The sequence below is a fragment of the Amblyomma americanum genome, chromosome 4 (assembly GCF_052857255.1).
Source record: "Amblyomma americanum isolate KBUSLIRL-KWMA chromosome 4, ASM5285725v1, whole genome shotgun sequence".
Classification (NCBI taxonomy): domain Eukaryota; kingdom Metazoa; phylum Arthropoda; class Arachnida; order Ixodida; family Ixodidae; genus Amblyomma; species Amblyomma americanum.
Window position 1 is genome coordinate 193,153,813 of NC_135500.1, and position 16,617 is coordinate 193,170,429.

General features: G+C 46.7%; 2 protein-coding genes across 3 annotated transcripts in view; one reads left to right on the forward strand and one right to left on the reverse strand.

The window, feature by feature from the left end:
* The window catches only part of LOC144128923 (scavenger receptor class B member 1-like), an 81,783-nt gene that overhangs the window by 22,990 nt on the left and 42,176 nt on the right, over positions 1-16,617 (forward strand). The window contains exon 1 of one of the 2 annotated variants that reach the window (XM_077662726.1): positions 10,520-10,629. The exons of the other annotated variant lie outside the window; for it this stretch is intronic. The gene's annotated coding sequence lies outside the window, so the exon portion shown is untranslated. Of the gene's footprint in view, positions 1-10,519; positions 10,630-16,617 lie in introns of those variants that run through there. 2 annotated transcript variants of the gene reach the window in all.
* The window catches only part of LOC144129941 (uncharacterized), a 41,128-nt gene that overhangs the window by 10,124 nt on the left and 14,387 nt on the right, over positions 1-16,617 (reverse strand). The gene's annotated exons all lie outside the window — the stretch shown is intronic.

The window sequence follows — 16,617 nt, forward strand, 5'->3', positions numbered from 1 at the left end:
ATGTAAACGGATGCAGTTCAGTCTGAGCTGGGGCTCCATGCTTAGCATGTAATGTGATGCTACTTAGGCACTAACCTGCCCGGTCGATGAGTAAAGAAGTGCAAAGTTTGTTCTGTTGTAAAATTATGCTCTGCTGTCATCATCTACAAGCTCGCCTCCTGTTCATCTTCCAAGCCGAACGACACTAGAGGAAGGGTTTGTGAACCATCCTCGAAGAAACGGACGACTATTGAAATTCTACTGCAAGCACGCTCAGGACGACATCGTTTGCCAAGAGGGCCTTCAGCGCCGAAACCCGTCAGCGTGCAGCTTCTGCCAGCAACCGCTCGAGCCCAACTCCGGAGCCACTCCATCGCCCCCATGAAGTCGTCGGCACGTAAGCTCGGACGCCCCAGCCTCTGATGTATAACCTTAACCATGTGTAATTATTGAATATACCTGTTTGTTTAAACTGAGCCATACGGTGTCTCTTTGCCTCTCCGTCCCGTGTGGACCTGCGCATTATGGGGGTCATCACATGTGCGTGCGCGCGCGAGCGTGTGTGTATGTGTGTGTGTGTGTGCACGTGTGTGCATGTGTGCGTGCGTGTGCGTGTATATGTGCGTATGCGCGCGCGCGCGCGCGTTTGTGTTAGAGTGTATGTGCTCGCGCGCGTGTGCGTGTGTGCGTGTGTGCGTGCGTGTGCATGTGCGTGTGTGTGCGTGTGCATGTGCGTGCGTGTGCATGTGCGTGCGTGTGCGTGCTTGTGCGTGCATGTGCGTGCGTGTGCCTGCGTGTGCGCGCGCGCGCCCGCCCAAGCTTTTTTGTTCCCGCGTTGGTTTCTGTACCAGTGTTTTTTCCGCACTACGTAATATGTGTCGCCCGTTATCTTAATTAATCCCGGCTGGCGCGCGAGTACCGGGGGATTTGATGAGCCGTGACGTAAATTGAGGGTTTACCTGCTTTCCTTAGCAATCCGTCCCGGTTGAGAGCATCGACGAGTGAGAAGCGGCGGCGATTTCCGATCTCTATCTTGCCAGGTATACGATACGCCTCCGGCTGCTGCCGCCACCAGCATGCAATATTAACGCGGAAAAGGGGTCTGTCGTAGCACGTAGCCACTCGAGGTGACGTGAGAAGCCGTGCTTCTGGACTGCCTGAGGAGAGGCGTGTACAGACATGCCAGGCGTCTGAATGCAGCTGTGCAGACGTCTTTATTGCGCTTACGGGAGCCCGCTGAATGGGATTATTCAGTCCCAGAACATTGCGAGTTGCAAGGATAAGATCGCTGTCTCTAACACGGGTCATGTTACTCCATATCGTCAGGCTTTGTTGCTTGCCTTTTAGAGTATACAAATTGTAGCCCTTAGTTAAAAGGGCATATTTATTGATTACGCCAATAAGCGTATTTTCGTGTCGCTGAGATAACTTTGCATCCTTCTGTTGCACCTGCTGAGCCTAATGCTGGAAAGAAGGAAAGAGAGGCGCCTTTGTACTGGAGTTCGGGAAGAATTGTCGACACAAGTTTGCTCAATATGCAGAAACACTAGCGGCATAAAAAATAAACAAACGAAACTGCGTTAAACATTTGTATCGATTCATTTAAATCCAGTTGTCATTTAATTTCATGAATCCTTCGAGGCAATGCCTCAAGTGGGGAAGTGGGGCATACTGACCTAATTCAATCTAAACAAAATTGTTAGATTATGCCCAAAACAAAAAGCAGGAATACGGCCGGAAAAGCTGGTTACAGAACAGTTCAAACATTTTGAAATACCTTGGAACGCTAAAGAAATCGAAGTACCTCTGCTCAAATATTCTGCAGTCGTTCTCACATGGCTTCGAATGCCACATACATTTTAGGTCTCGGTTCCTTTTGGGATTTCTTTCTGATCTCAGTGGCGAGCATTTCACAAGATGATACGGTGTGCTTTTTTTCCGTTTCTCTCAGCCTAGGTTATACAGCTCTTGCATTCCAATTGAAAAGAGCAGCTACTAAATAATAATAATAATAATTGGTTTCTGGGGAAAGGAAATGGCGCAGTATCTGTCTCATACATCGTTGGACACCTGAACCGCGCCGTAAGGGAAGGGATAAAGGAGGGAATGAAAGAAGAAAGGAAGGAAGAGGTGCCGTAGTGGAGGGCTCCGGAATAATTTCGACCACCTGGGGATCTTTAACGTGCACTGACATCGCACAGCACACGGGCGCCTTAGCGTTTTTCCTCCATAAAAACGCAGCCGCCGCGGTCGGGTTCGAACCCGGGAACTCCGGATCAGTAGTCGAGCACGTTTTCAATTCAGTTACGAAAACCACGCACTAAAATATATTTACATCTACTGTACATCTCTTTGCGCCCTTAAAGATGATTTTAGGGATTTATAACTCACATTCTTACACACCTAGGAAGATGGATTTATCCATAACAAAATACTTTTATAGTGGGAGTTTTTGTTGCAGTTACGCTCATTAAACACATTAACGTCATCATAGGAGCTGAAGGGTGCTCGTTATTCTTGTCATCATGCACTTATAATAAAAAGGCGTCACATACTTTTTTTTTCGCTGTGGTAGAAACTTGAAAGTTCTACACGTCCACGATCGTAAACTTCACTAAGCCACTCCGAACAAAAATCACAGCAGTAAAGCCGCACCAAAAAGAGTTAGACTTGTCTGAGACCGGTGAATTTAGTATGGAGAGCATCCGGGCCGACTTAACTCGTAAACAAGCGTAGGCGACTCAGTTACCGCGCCTTTCATTTCTTCACATGTCCTTCGCCTCCTTCTCCGTCTTGCATTTGCCGTATCGCACTACATGAGATTGCATTAGCTGTTGAGAAAACCCCGAGCACCCTAACAGTTCCCCTAGGAAGTCTGAGATGACATTTACGAAGTGCATCCATAAGGAAAATATCATCATCATCATGATCATCCTGACTACGCTCAGTGGACAAAGACCTCTCCCATATATTTCCAATTAACCCTGTCCTGCACTAGCTGCGGCCACCTTATCCCTGCAAACTTTCTTCTGAAAATTCTGAACATTTCTGAAAATTCGGGAGGTACGTTCATTTCATGGAGTGACATGTTAAGAAAATGAAAACTTGAAGCGGCAAAAACTGTACAAAAAGCAGACTAGTGGAAGAAATCTTTAGCCAGTACGAGTCACCTTCAAAATAAAACAAAACGCACTGTTTCCGTGTGCTCGAGAGCATTGTCAACAACCTTTGTCTTAAACCCGCACATATAACTCTATAGTCAAATACAACTCAAGAAGGAAGGGGATTTTCCCCGTCAAAGGACCCCCTTCCAGCCAATGGCGTCGGCCGATTCTCATGAGCCTGCTAGTGTGACAAAGCAGGGAGTGTCAGATGAGAGGACGTAGTTACCACTCTGCGTTGTCGGGTATTGTCTCCTCCATGCATGGTCACGCCACTCCGTGCATTGCCATAGTACTCACGCTAGCATGTTCGTGAGAATCGCCCGACGCCATTGGCTGGAAGGAGGTCCTTAGACGGGGAAAAGCCGCTTTTTTCTTGGCTTGTATCCGACTGCAGTAGCGGCCCACGTAGTGCTGTTCAAAGATAGCACAATTAGCGTTCACTCTAGCAAAGTTCACAGCATTCAGCGCTAATCCTAGCCGCAAGAAATTGCTGCGATTCTTAACGCGCAGACCGAACAGAGAAACCCGTAGACACCAGACGTCGTTTCTACTAGTTCTCAGATTCCTCGCAAACATTCTTGTTGACTTTTGAGGCAAAGTAGTCTTGGCTATCGACATGTGTTACTTCCTATTACTGCGGAGTCGTTTTGGCGTTCAAAAAAGAGAGCCTGCTAGCATTCACTATCAGCAGCAGCGGACCTCGCAAAAATATGGCGTGAGTTTATTAGGCGAGGGAAAAGTAAATTGTACTTTTTGACAGGCTGAGTATAGGGGGTGCGTTCATTATGGGAATGCGTTCATTACGCGTGTAAAGATGGGAATACTTTCGAAGGGCTGTGCGCTTAAACCTTCGCTACTGCATATGATTGAAATCCCTTATGTTTGAATAGAGTCTACATACTAAGTTCTGCTGATAGGCAAGACTCAGAGCATAGGAGCAGCTCGATTTTTCTAATTGGCTTGCCAGAGGTATTAACAATATGTTTAAAACCCAGCGGCGAGAGAAACATAAGAGATTTTCCCTGTGCTGCGATATATTTTGTAATTATTAGGGTGGCTGCCTTTGTGCAGTTTCTCTGCGTATAGTTAGTGTTCATGTGTCATCCTTTCACTTAATAGGAACCATGCTTAATAAAAGATTGCAGTAATGAATTCGAATCTTGTGATCCGCGTATGGATCCTTTTTCTTTTTTTTTGAATGCTCCAAATTAGTCCTAACAAACGTACGTCCCTGACAGTTGACTTATTTTGTTCGTGGCAAGCATAACAACATTTCATTTCTTAATTCAGTTGCACTCAGTGGCAACGTATTTTCAGTGGGCTGGATCTTTATTCGTTTGTCATTTTTTCGTGATCAACAAATGCAATGTACTGACACGTACCGGTGGAAGCAGCATGCAGTCTCTGATTACCTTCAAGGTACAAGTGATAAACATATTTCTTTTTTTTTAGGTAGCTTTCCCGTAGACGCATGATCTCAACCTTATGTCTATCTTAACAAAACAGAAATTTCGACTTTTTCATCTAAGTGCTCCTCTTTTTTTTTTTAAAGCGAAAGTTATTGCCCCAGGGCATCAATGATGGGTGAAGGTGGGATGAATGATGTAGTAGAGATTAAATGAATGGAAAAAGTTTAGCTGATTTGTTGAAGTCCAGCAGAGAACGATGGTGCGGTCTCTGCGTCCAGGCAATGTATGAAGCAGGGTTGCTTGGTGAAAGACCTGCTACCATCAGGTGCCGGATCCTTGTAGGCTTTGGAGCTGGGCAGTCCCACAGTAAGTGATCAATGTCGGCCTCAATGTCCTCGTGTTTACATATCGGACACCCTGGCCGAGGAAACAATTCTCGGTACTGAGGCCACTTCCGAGTGATGGCTGGTGTGAGGGCAACCCCGATCCGGATCCTCCTAAGCGCAACCTCCTCTGCACGGGTAAGACCGCGGGGGAGGGTTACCGCACACGGAGGGATGAGAGCACGTGTGCGGCGCCGGAGGAGTTCCTTTCTTGATGAAAGGAGGGTAAAATTGTCCAAATGAAGGAGCCGAGGCGGGGATGAGTTTGTATTCGCAAGGCGGGTCGCTAAAACTGCCTGGCTTTGGTACGTCAGCAGATCCTGTGCGCGCGGTTGCTCGTAATACAGTTGCTGTTGGCTCAGATGCGCAATTAGGTACGTCAATGCGACATCAGTAATCGAACGTGTTTTGTGCACAGGCTTGGCCTTCAATCGAAAACGTGCCGTGCGTTCAAAAACGCCCGCACGATATCGGCTATTGGGTTCGCACGTGTCTGTTACGATCTTGCTGCTTCAGTCCCCATGTTTAATGGCTTCGTTCGTGTAGCGAGCGTTACTCTGAAGCCGATCGATGCTAATCATCACCGAGCCGATCGATCTTCTATAAACCCGATATTACGTTTTTCATCACATCACCTAACTTTACTACCTTAATGGATATTAGTGACATACTCATTTCATGTTGTCTTTGTACGAGGTTACGCCCAAATATGTATAAGATATGATTAATTCTACTGCGACGCCTAATATTGCGTCTAGGAACAAAAACGGGTTGCGCTTGTTGTGAAATGACTCCTGTTTGCGTTTACTGGGGTCAATTTAAGCTCCATCAACTATTGGCTACACCAGTTTTGCACGCTGGTTAGGTCGTTTCGGAAAGCTAGCAGATCGAATGGCTTAGTAACTGCGCGGTAGACAACGCAGTCACCGGCAAACATGCGGATATTAGAGGAAGAATGCGTCGGTAAGTCATTGACATAAATAAAAATCAACGAGCACTGACCCTTGAGGGAGGCCAGATGCTACTGGGAGGGAATTAGAGGATTGGTTATTAACATAGATAAACTGGGAGCAGTGTGGTAAAAATTTTATTAAGTAGTAAGCGTGTTTGAAGTACTTTTTTCAAAAACTTAAGCGATGTCCAGAAAGACTACGTCAGTTTTGACGCTAGAATCAAGATTGATACGCAGATCATGAACAAAAATGGCTAATTGTGTTTCGCAGGACAAGCTCTTAAGAAATCCGTGCTGAGAGGCATAGAAAAAGGTTTGGTTTATGGGGGTTTAACGTCCCAAAGTGACTGAAGCTATGAGGGACGCCGTAGTGAAGGGCTCCGGAAATTTCGACCTCGTGGGGTTCTTTCACGTGCATTGACATCGCACAGTACACGGGCCTCTGGAATTTCGCCTCCACTGAAATTCGATCGCCGCGGCCGGGATCGAACCAGCGTCTTTCGGGTCAGCAGCCGAGCGCCATAACCACTGAGCCACCGCGGCGGCTGATGCATAGAAAAAGTGGTTCGAGTCAAGAAAATTAATTACCTGAAAATAAATGACGTGTTCCATGATTTTGCATGGTCCACTAGCCAAATAAATGGGGCTGTAGTTAAGAGGTGTTTCTTTGTTACCTGATTTGAAGATCGGAACGACCTTTCCTCTGTTCCAATCGATGAGTATGTTAGTGTTGTGAAGTGATTGTGCAAACACTAAATATGCGGCGGAGACGGTCCGAGTACCTTTAAGAGCTTGGATGTGATTTCGTCAGTACCCGCTGAAGATGACAGCTTCATATTTTCTATAAAACAGCTATTCCATGCGCAGAAAATGCGGTTGAAGGCATTAGAAATATCGGATAGGTAGTTGCGGCAGACAGTGCCGTATCAGTTTTTGTAGTGAAAATAGACAAGAATGTAGTGTTAATTATGTCCGCACATTCAACGTCGCTGTAGTCTCCGTTCCAAGTGCATTAATAAGAGTGATAGCGCGCGTTTGTTGAGGGTTTAGTACTTGCCAGAATTTTCTCGGGTTGCAAAGATCTTCGGCAGGTCTGTTCCAAAAAAAAAAAATGTGCGTTTAGTGTTTCGAATGAATAGCAAATACGCGTCCTTAGCCGCATAATACTTGTTTAATGCGCATGCGCTAGGGTTGGGATTTGCTGCGCGATATAGCCGTTCTTTTTTTTTTCTGGTTTTCGAGAGTTTGTAAAAACCTAGAAAAGCATCGCTTATGGCGACTGGCACATAATGTTATTGTAGAATAAATTCGGTAACTATTGCTCGGTCGTTCTAGCTTTGAAAATTAGCCAGTTATCTTGAACAGGTCAGTCCTGAAGGCACGGTTCGAAAATTTGGATAAAGGCTGCAGTTGGTTACTGATAGCTTCGTAATTATACCTCTGTCGTGCTAGCGAATCGTTTTATGGTAAGTTTAAAATGACTCTGAGGAAAAGGTGAACGTGCCACGAAAGCTTTATGAACGCTAATTTCTCGGATAGAAGTAAGAGGTTATAGTCTGTCTGGGTAATTAGCTAGTATCAAGTCCAGAATGTTATGACATTCATGTATGTCGCGTATCGTTTCTGATACTCATTGAGTGAGGTTGAATCTCAGACACACGTAGATAAAGTCTCTGCGCTGCCTGTTGATGTTAAGTTCTTCTGGTAAATACTGAGCAATTACTAAGGATATGAGAAAAAGCTGGGTTGTTGTCAGGGGTGAATAACAGACATATGATTATTTGAAGTGCGGAACGGCAGATTACCCGCAATATTTCAAGCTCCGAATTGATGTTTGTGACAGAACTCGGCTACCGACGGTTAGTGGCAATAAGAACTCCTCCGCATCGGGATTCCTTGTGATCCTTCCGAAAAGACATTAAAATTTGGTAAGTCGGCCAAAACTTCATATTATTAGCGTTCAGTCAACAAGTACTGTCAAACTACTAGTGATAAGCATGGCCCCTTTTTTTTTTCTTTTCGAAGAAGCTTTCCTGTAGACGCAGGGCCCCCTGTGTCTATCAAACTTCTACGTGTAACTAAATAGAAATTGGGGCTTTTAAATCCGCCCCGCCGCGGTGGCTCAGTAGTTAGGGCGCTCGGCTACTGATCCGGAGTTCCCGGGTTCGAACCCGACCGCGGCGGCTGCGTTTTTATGGAGGAAAAACGCTAAGGCGCCCGTGTGCTGTGCGATGTCAGTGCACGTTAAAGATCCCCAGGTGGTCGAAATTATTCCGGAGCCCTCCACTACGGCACCTCTCTCTTCCTTTCTTCTTTCACTCCCTCCTTTACCCTTCCCTTACGGCGCGGTTCAGGTGTCCAACGATATACGAGACAGATACTGCGCCATTTCCTTTCCCCCAAAAAACCAATTATTATTATTATTATTTTAAATCTACGTGCTCTCTTTCATATCGCTCATTTCTGTACGCACGGCTTCTCGTAAATATGTTGCTGCTGTCTTTGACCCACAACCACGTAAGTCACTGCGACATCAGTGACCACGCCTGTTTTCTGAACAGGCTCGGTTTCACACCGAAAACCTGCCCTGGGACGATATAAGCCAGGACGATATCGGCTATTGGGTGCGTACCTGTCTGTTTCGTTTTCGATGCTTAGTCGCCGCGCTTAATTGCTGTGTTCGCGTCTAAGAGTGAGCCTAGAGCCACCCCGATGCTAATTTTAGTTTCCGTCGCTGAGCTGGGAGGCGTTCCATAACCCCCGGCGCCACGCTGTCAGGGCGCATATCTGCAGAGGCAGACACGGACCTGCCCCATAGCTTAAAGAGACACTGAGGAGAAATTGAAGTTGGCTTGTATCGATAGAATAGCAGCTCCTGATCACAAAAACGCCCCTCTTACTGAAAACAAAGCTCTTGTAATGTAGAAAATAGCAAGAACCAAAATACAGGTGTCGCCGCCACAGGCCAATCTCGCAAGTACAAGCGTGATGACTTCCTAGGGCAAGAGGCACCACCTTGGAGGAATTTTCCTTACTTCATGGAAGCCACGAATCTCTGAGGCTGGCAAAGGAAGGTTGCGCACCGCACCGCTAGCCGTCAGAAATCACGGAGTCTGCGTTTACGTCACGCATCACCTCACTCCGTTCTGTGACGGCATAAGAGTTCTCCGTGTCGTCATAAGAGTTCTCGAGTTTGAATCCGAGCGGCGGGAAAAACTTTCTCAACTTCGAATCCAAATTTCTTTGAAATAAATGCATCTTTCGCGCCCGGACAAGCGGCAACAAAGCCATGAAATGCCGAACTATCAGATTTTAATAACAAAAAAAAAAATGATAGAGTTCTCCTCAGTGTCCCTTTAAAGAAGCGCGACCACTTCGGTATTGAAAAAAAAAGAAAAGATTACGGACGATCTGGCGTGGCTTCCTTATAAAAATGGTCTATAGACAGTCTATAGACTCCTTATAGGCTCTATCGCCTTTCTATATATATTTCATTTTGCCTGCTCATAGGCTGTCTATAGACAAAAGTCTACTAAAAGCGTATGACCATATATCTACAGATTCTCTATTGACTGTCTAGAGGATTTGTATTGCCTATAGGCTGTTCTCTAGGGTTCCTTGAAGTTCTCCAGGACAGATCCCACTTAAAATGCACCTAGGCTATTTTACTCAAGGCAGCGTCTAAGAGCCGGGGCCATATCTGCCGTGATGAGAAGCATTTAGTTCGCACATTTGCCATCCGGGTCAGATGTCTGACAGGCAGAGAATAAGCGAATAGGAGGCGGTTGCGCAAAGTGCCAACGAAAAGGGGGCCCATGAAAGTTGTGGCTATGACAGGCCACAAGCGTCATACACGCAGTTTATAATGCGTTACGAAATAACGTTATGTAACTGCAAGCACAAAACACTTAAGTCGCGCCACACGAAGTGAAAAAAGGACAACAAAAACAGAAAACGATGGTGTTCTTAGGCACGTGCCCGCAGGTTGGTTTTGAAGTATGAAAAGAACAGAGCCTGGAACAGCGGGTGGGGGTCCGGTTCATAGAGAGAGAGAGAGGGGGGGGGGGGTCCTAACGCAACGACAAAGGGCAGCGACAGATGTTTCCTCTACTTTTCGTGTTGTCCTGTGCACAGAAATGCGCTGTTGTACAAACGTAAGACAGTAAAAAGTAGGCGGAGCTTTGTTGCAACCGTGTCGAGACACGATTTTTACTTCGTCACAAGCCGAGTACAGCCCGACAAAACATCCGCTTATCCTTGCGTAGCCGATGCGAGACAGTGCTGTGCGGACAATTCACAAACACCGTTAAACTCACGTGGCCTGTTTAACCATTTTTTTTCCAATTTCCTTAATAGCAACCATTGTTTTACATGTCCCGAGAAACTTCAGTTTTTGCATAAAAGGTTTGGAAAAGCCACACCGAATTTCAGTTTCATCTCAGGCATTTGAACAAGCCGGAATAAAAGAAGGGGCCTCTTTTGCAAAAGCGCAACAGTCCGTGTGCAACGAATGGGACGATTGGCGGCAAAGCCCGGAGGGTGGTGTTGTGCGGAGGCCGACGTCTTGCCGCGGAAGTGTTGCCCCCATCACGGGATTTCCTGCCGATATCTTCTCGGAGCGGCGTAATGTGTTGGTAGCTACGACTCGTGCAGTTGATGAGGCGGACGGAAGACCGAGACGTCGCGACACTCCGGACCATGACTCTTCGGGACGGATATTCCAGTTTATGTTATTATTTTGGGTGAGTAATAGGATTTTCTTGCTTTGTTAACTTTGTCTGTGCTCACGTGCTTACTGCGTACGCTACGCCCGTTAAGCCTTGTGTAGCTTCTTGCCCTAAGCTTTCAAAAAATTGGCTGGGGCTTAGCTCAGGTTAAGCCTGGATATCTCGAAGCGAAAAGGTTCGGTGATGCTTATGGTTTGGCTTATGGTTATGCCTTGCTGCGTCGTTTAGCGAGACGTTCTTCTCGTTGTTCGGATGTCTCGGACGCTCGTTGAGCTTTCAGCCTTTCATTTCTTCGCTCGTTTTCAGCCAACTCCCGTGGTAGCACTTCTGAATCGGTAGTATCACTCTCTTCTCCTTCCATGTTGAATGCGCACGCCTATTCTCTGGCAAGCGGTTATATAGTCGGCCTCCGCGATAAACACGCGCTTGCGGCGAACGTCAAACGATTACGCATAGCGCGCGGCGGCGGCCACCTGCGCCGTGCGTGACGTCACTCGTGCTCCGACATACGCCGGCTCGCGCGAAGCGCGATGTTGACTAGCGTAGTGAAGCTTTTCGCTTCAAAAGCTATGAGAAGCAAAGAGCGTCTTGACTAGCAAGCATTTGGGATTTTCGCCGATGGAAGCACGACGCTTCCCATGCACTCAGTCGAAGCTGTCCACGGTAATATAACGCTAAGGAGCAAACTAAATAGACTCAAGTATTCTGGAAATGTGTGTATAGACCTAAGTTATGTGGTGCTTGGTTCAAAAACCCCAAAGCTGCGCGTGTGCTATGAGAGAAGCCCTATAGTGGAGGGCTCCGGAATAATTTCGACCACCTGGGGCTCTTTAACGTGCACTGACATCGCACAGCACGGGAACGCTTTTTTTTTTTTGCATTTCGCCGCCACCGAAAGAGGGCCATATCCGTAGCCATTGAGCCAGCGGCGAGACAGTAGACATGCCTTCTGACGAAACGAAGGCGGTGAATTTCGACATAGTACTCCGTTGAAGGTGCGGCCGCTACACGTAGCGCGGTTAATAACAAATGAATTTCTATATGCTCCAAACACAGGGACATTACGAGTGTCAAGTTCTTGTTACGAAGGTCTGCTGCAAAAATAAGGCATTATGGGTATGCTTTTCGGGTTCGAAGAAACAAGGCTACATACTCTGATAAGAGTACGCGTATCGTTTCAACTACAGGACACAGTTATCCGGTGCTAAATCGTTAGTCATTCGCGCGGGTTTAGATACACGTGTATCGCGAATGTAACCACTCTTCAAGACAAGCTGTTTGTGAGCTAGCTTTTAACTCAAGTGTGTATACACGGAACACGGTATTTCTTCTATACATAGCTAGCTTTCTTTTCTTTTTTTTACAGCTAGAATTCAGACCGGCCACCAAGGATGCAACACGGCCAGTCTTAGACACCCAGCTCAGCATTTTCGCACGACAAAAACAAGCCGCCAAATGCCGACAGAGTTCGTATCACAGCCCGCCCGCACTCTGGGGCTGTTGTCAGAGTAAGCAAGAGTGGCGTATATTTCGTCTCCGAAGGCCCGCCGGATCAGATGCCCGCCGCATGCAGCGTGCCCTATATAGTGTATAAGCGTCGTCTGTCTTGGGTCTCGGGGCCCTGGCGGCGCGGCGTCGGAAAAACACGCCGAGGAGGAGGGTTCGTGTCAGCCCCGCTACAAGTCCCCGACGGGCCGCTCGACTCAAAGCCCGCGCCTTCTCCTCGACTTCGGGGATTTAAGCCCTGCAAATCCCCATTTGCCCGCGGCTCGATCTCTGCTGACGGAACTCGTTCGTCGAGTCTGTTTCTGTTTCCGGCAGCCTTTGCGATCTTTCCCGCCCGCGCTCTTGAAGTTCCGGGGAAGAAGGAAGGCCTTGAGCTATATTGCAGCCGTCGCCTGTGGTGCTGACCGAATCCCGTGCACGCCGGTGGATTAGGAACTGCGCATTCAAAACTCTGCGCGGAGCTCGGGTCGGAGCAAATTGGTGCACGCTATGCATTTATAGCCGCAAAATAATTAGAGCACAGAAGCCAAAATTAAAAAAGGGGGGGGGAGGAATAGAGCTGTCACCGAATGAACAGAAGCTAACAAATATATATATATATATATATATATATATATATATATATATATATATATATATATATATATATATATATATATATATATATATATATATATATATATATATATATATATATATATATATATATATATATATATCAAACCGAGACTTACTGCGAGTTGCGCGCTTTAGCGAAGTGGCTGTAATCCTGAAATCCAGCAAGCGTCGTCTATACGTGCCCTTCCATGCCGCTGGTCGTGTTTCGGTGTGAGGCTATATGAGGAACAGGCGTTTCTCTGGGATTGAAACGCGTTGCCGCTTGCTGCAGCATGCCTCTGGTTTGGGGGTTTCTTGCAGATCGCACGAGGAGCGTGTTGCAAATAACAAACAAACAAACAAACAAACCGTTCATTAACGCAGGCGTAGCTTACCGGGCTGGTTGGAAATTCATGACAGCTAAAAAACTGAGCTCAACTTTCAGAAAGGGACGAAGAAATGACGAACACCACAGCGGACACATTACGCGTCCATTTCCATCTTCCCTCCTCTCACAAGTGCTGACACTGGCCCTTCTCAATGCAAAAATAATAAATTGTTTTCAGTCGCCTATTTTCGATGGCTGCCATAGTTTTCACAGCTGTCTACAGCAGGATACAAGTCAAGTAAAAAGCGTCTCTTCCCCGTCAAAGGACCCTCTTCCAGCCAATGGCGACGGCCGATTCTCGTGATCCGGCTACCGTGACAACGCAGTGACTATAGCAGATGAAATTGAATAATTCGCTCCCTCCATGGTCGGGGACAGTCATTTCTCTGTATTATCAAGCAACTTCCTGCATAGTCTTACTACCCACGCTAGCAAATTCACGAGAATCTGCCCTCGTCATTGGCTGGAAGGAGGTTATTGGACTGTGAAAAGCCGCTTTTACTTGACTTGTGTCCAATTATAGTGTGCATCTCGAAGCAAACGGCATCCGGGGCGACCTTGTCTGCCATAAAAGAGCGGCTAAAGTTGTAACGTTTCTGCAGTTGCTGTCAAAAGTAAATGGAAGGCAATATTAGCAAAAAAAAATTATTTTCATCGCCCTCTTTTTTTCACGTCTTTAAATAGATATACGCAGCCTAATTGTGATTGCGCGAATTATACAGTGCTGCAATAACTATCGGCCACTGCGCTTTGACAGAAAAATTTTTTCAATAGAGTGGCCTTCCATTAACTCTTGACGGTGGGTGTACGTAGCAAGCGGTCAGCGACACATGCCTGTGCGCAAAATGGTGCTGTAAAAGTCCAGTTGGAACACGTATTACGAAGACATGCCGTCTCGGGGAGCCGCAAACCTCTATCGTCAACGACAAGGATAAATCTTTTCGGAATTAACGAATGAAGGGCAACTACAAATGCGCTTGCAGTTCAGACACGTTTATTACGTCATAAACTGTAAGCCACAAAAATTTACGATTCGCGGAAAAAAAAAAATCTCGAGGCTTGCGGCAGCGCAGAAATGACTGGGAGAGGTGCTGCGTTTTTCGCGCACACAGCTGTCGCCTGCACCTGCCAACTAGATCCTGGTACATGCTTAGGTGGCGAGGAAATTATTTTTCTTTTGCGGCCTTGTCGTTTCTTCTTTTTTTATTTGGTTTTATCGATTGCCTACTCAAACTTCTTTCGCTCGCTTCACCCTCCTACCTACATGTTGGGTATACCGCAACCGGCCTTTATGCTTGATTAATCTTGTTGCTGCGTTTCTCTGGTTCCCTTTATTTGTGTAGTTAGTTTTGACTTTTTAGCTGAGACTGTTTAGTAGGGACTACTACTTCATCATCGCCATCTGCCGAAACACGTCCGCTGCAGCACGGAGATCTTTGCAATTTACCTCGTAACGAACCTAGTCGCCGCGTTTCTATACTTCCCTTTCTCTCTCTAGTTAGTTTTGACTGTTTAGCTGAGACTGTTCAGTAGGGACGAGTTAATTATCATCATCGTCGTCTGCCTAAACAGGTCCGCTGCAGCACGAAGGTGTCTGCCATTGACCTCGTAACGAACCTATTCTGAGTGTGTCAGTATCACGCCAGGTTTCGCTTCCTACTAGCTCGCCGATAGTTGTGTGAAGCAGAAAACTTTCAGACAATCGATGCCGTTTCGAGAAAAGAACTGCACTTGTCGCTTCTGTCACCAAATAAGGCGCATATTGAAATGTGACGTCAAATGCCGCCAAACTCTTCATTTCTGTCTCCCGTAATGTCTTACTGCCACTCAACTGCGTTTATTGTCCCGTCTGTGTGCGAATAGTTCCTTTCATTCGGCAACCATGCGCGAAGCGGTGTCTTTGGTGACACCGTATATAAACGCGCCACGTAATAGGGGCTTCTAGCGCTGATTTAAAGGTTGCGTGTTCGACTCCCAATCGTCATCGACGCGTTCGAGAAGCGGGATTTCCTGCGAAACGACCGTGGCACATGATCGTTTCGAACACAGGCACGCAGCAGCCTTGTCGGCTTGCGGTGCGGAGGCCTGGTCTTTAATTCCGCGGGCACGTGCCAGCCAGCAGAAGTTAATTTTTGTTTGTGTGTCGTTAACTGCTGAGCTAAGCTTCGAGAGCGTGGTGGCCATGGCCGGAAGCGCTGGACCGGCGCGCGTCGAGAGTCCGCGACACACTGAGTGGAGGAAGTGTGGATGCGAGCGACTCATGCAGAGATGGGACCTAGTCACGCGAGCAATCGAGCGACCCCGGCCCCACACGCTCAGCATCACTGCGCACAACATGCCCATACCTGCCCACTGAGGGACTCCCGCTTGGCCTGGCGGTTCAGTACCGAATCAGAGTGCTTCGCTAGGAATTTGCTTTGTGTAGAGTTTTATTGTTGTTATATTGTACCGGGTGCCAGTTTAATTGCACTATACCGAATGTTCCGCACATAGCACCTTGAGACACTGGTACCAACTTTGTTACCCGCGCTCAAAGAAGTGACATATTAAACTTTTCTTTTCTAGCACTGACAGCAGTTGATTGACAAAAGCTTGATGCCCCTTGTGTTTATTCGATGCAAAATGTCCCTGACAGTCTAACGAAATTAAAGATGCTCTTCTCGCAATACTGGCGTGTATCCATTATGTAAAGATACGTGATAATCTAACGGACGACAATGAAACTAAGGAAACAATTTGTATTTGTGCGTTGCATTCAACTACGAAGATCTTAAAGGAGTATAGACTCCTGATTTTGGCGGTATGTTTTCTTGTTTATAATCATGCGGAAGACACTACTACGCATGAATCACCATGTGATATTCGCCTACGACCGCTAAATAATTTATAATCGAATTTTTTTCTGTCACGCTCTTTCGGTTTCGGTTTCAACAGCCGTATGATGGCTGTGACGTCAGAGAGTGCTTTTGTGTCACGTGAGGCATGAAAAAACGTCCATAAATCGCCGCTTCATCGTTTTAATTTACTGCAGTGCTGAAGCCAGCCTTCCTCAAGAGCCGGAATGACAACGAATGAGGAAGCAGCGATTATATTGCAGTTTTTCATGTATCACGTGACCTGTAAGTACACTTTGACGTCACAGTCCTAATTTGGCTGTTGAAACCGAAACAGCACGAAAGAGAAATGGTTTGGCTTGGTTTATGGGGGTTTAACGTCCCAAAGCGACTCAGGCTATGAGAGACACCATAGTGAAGGGCTCTGGAAATTTCGACCACCTGGGGTTCTATAACGTGCACTGACATCGCACAGTACACGGGCCTCTATAATTTCGCCTCCATCGAAATTCTACCGCCGCGGCCGGGATCGAACCCGCGTCTTTCGGGCCAGCTGCCGAGCGCCATAACCACTCAGCCACCGCGGCGGCTAAGTGAGAAATGCGATTATAAATTCTTTAGTCGTCGTAGGAGAATACCAGGTGGTAATCCATGTATAATAATGCCTCAAACATCATT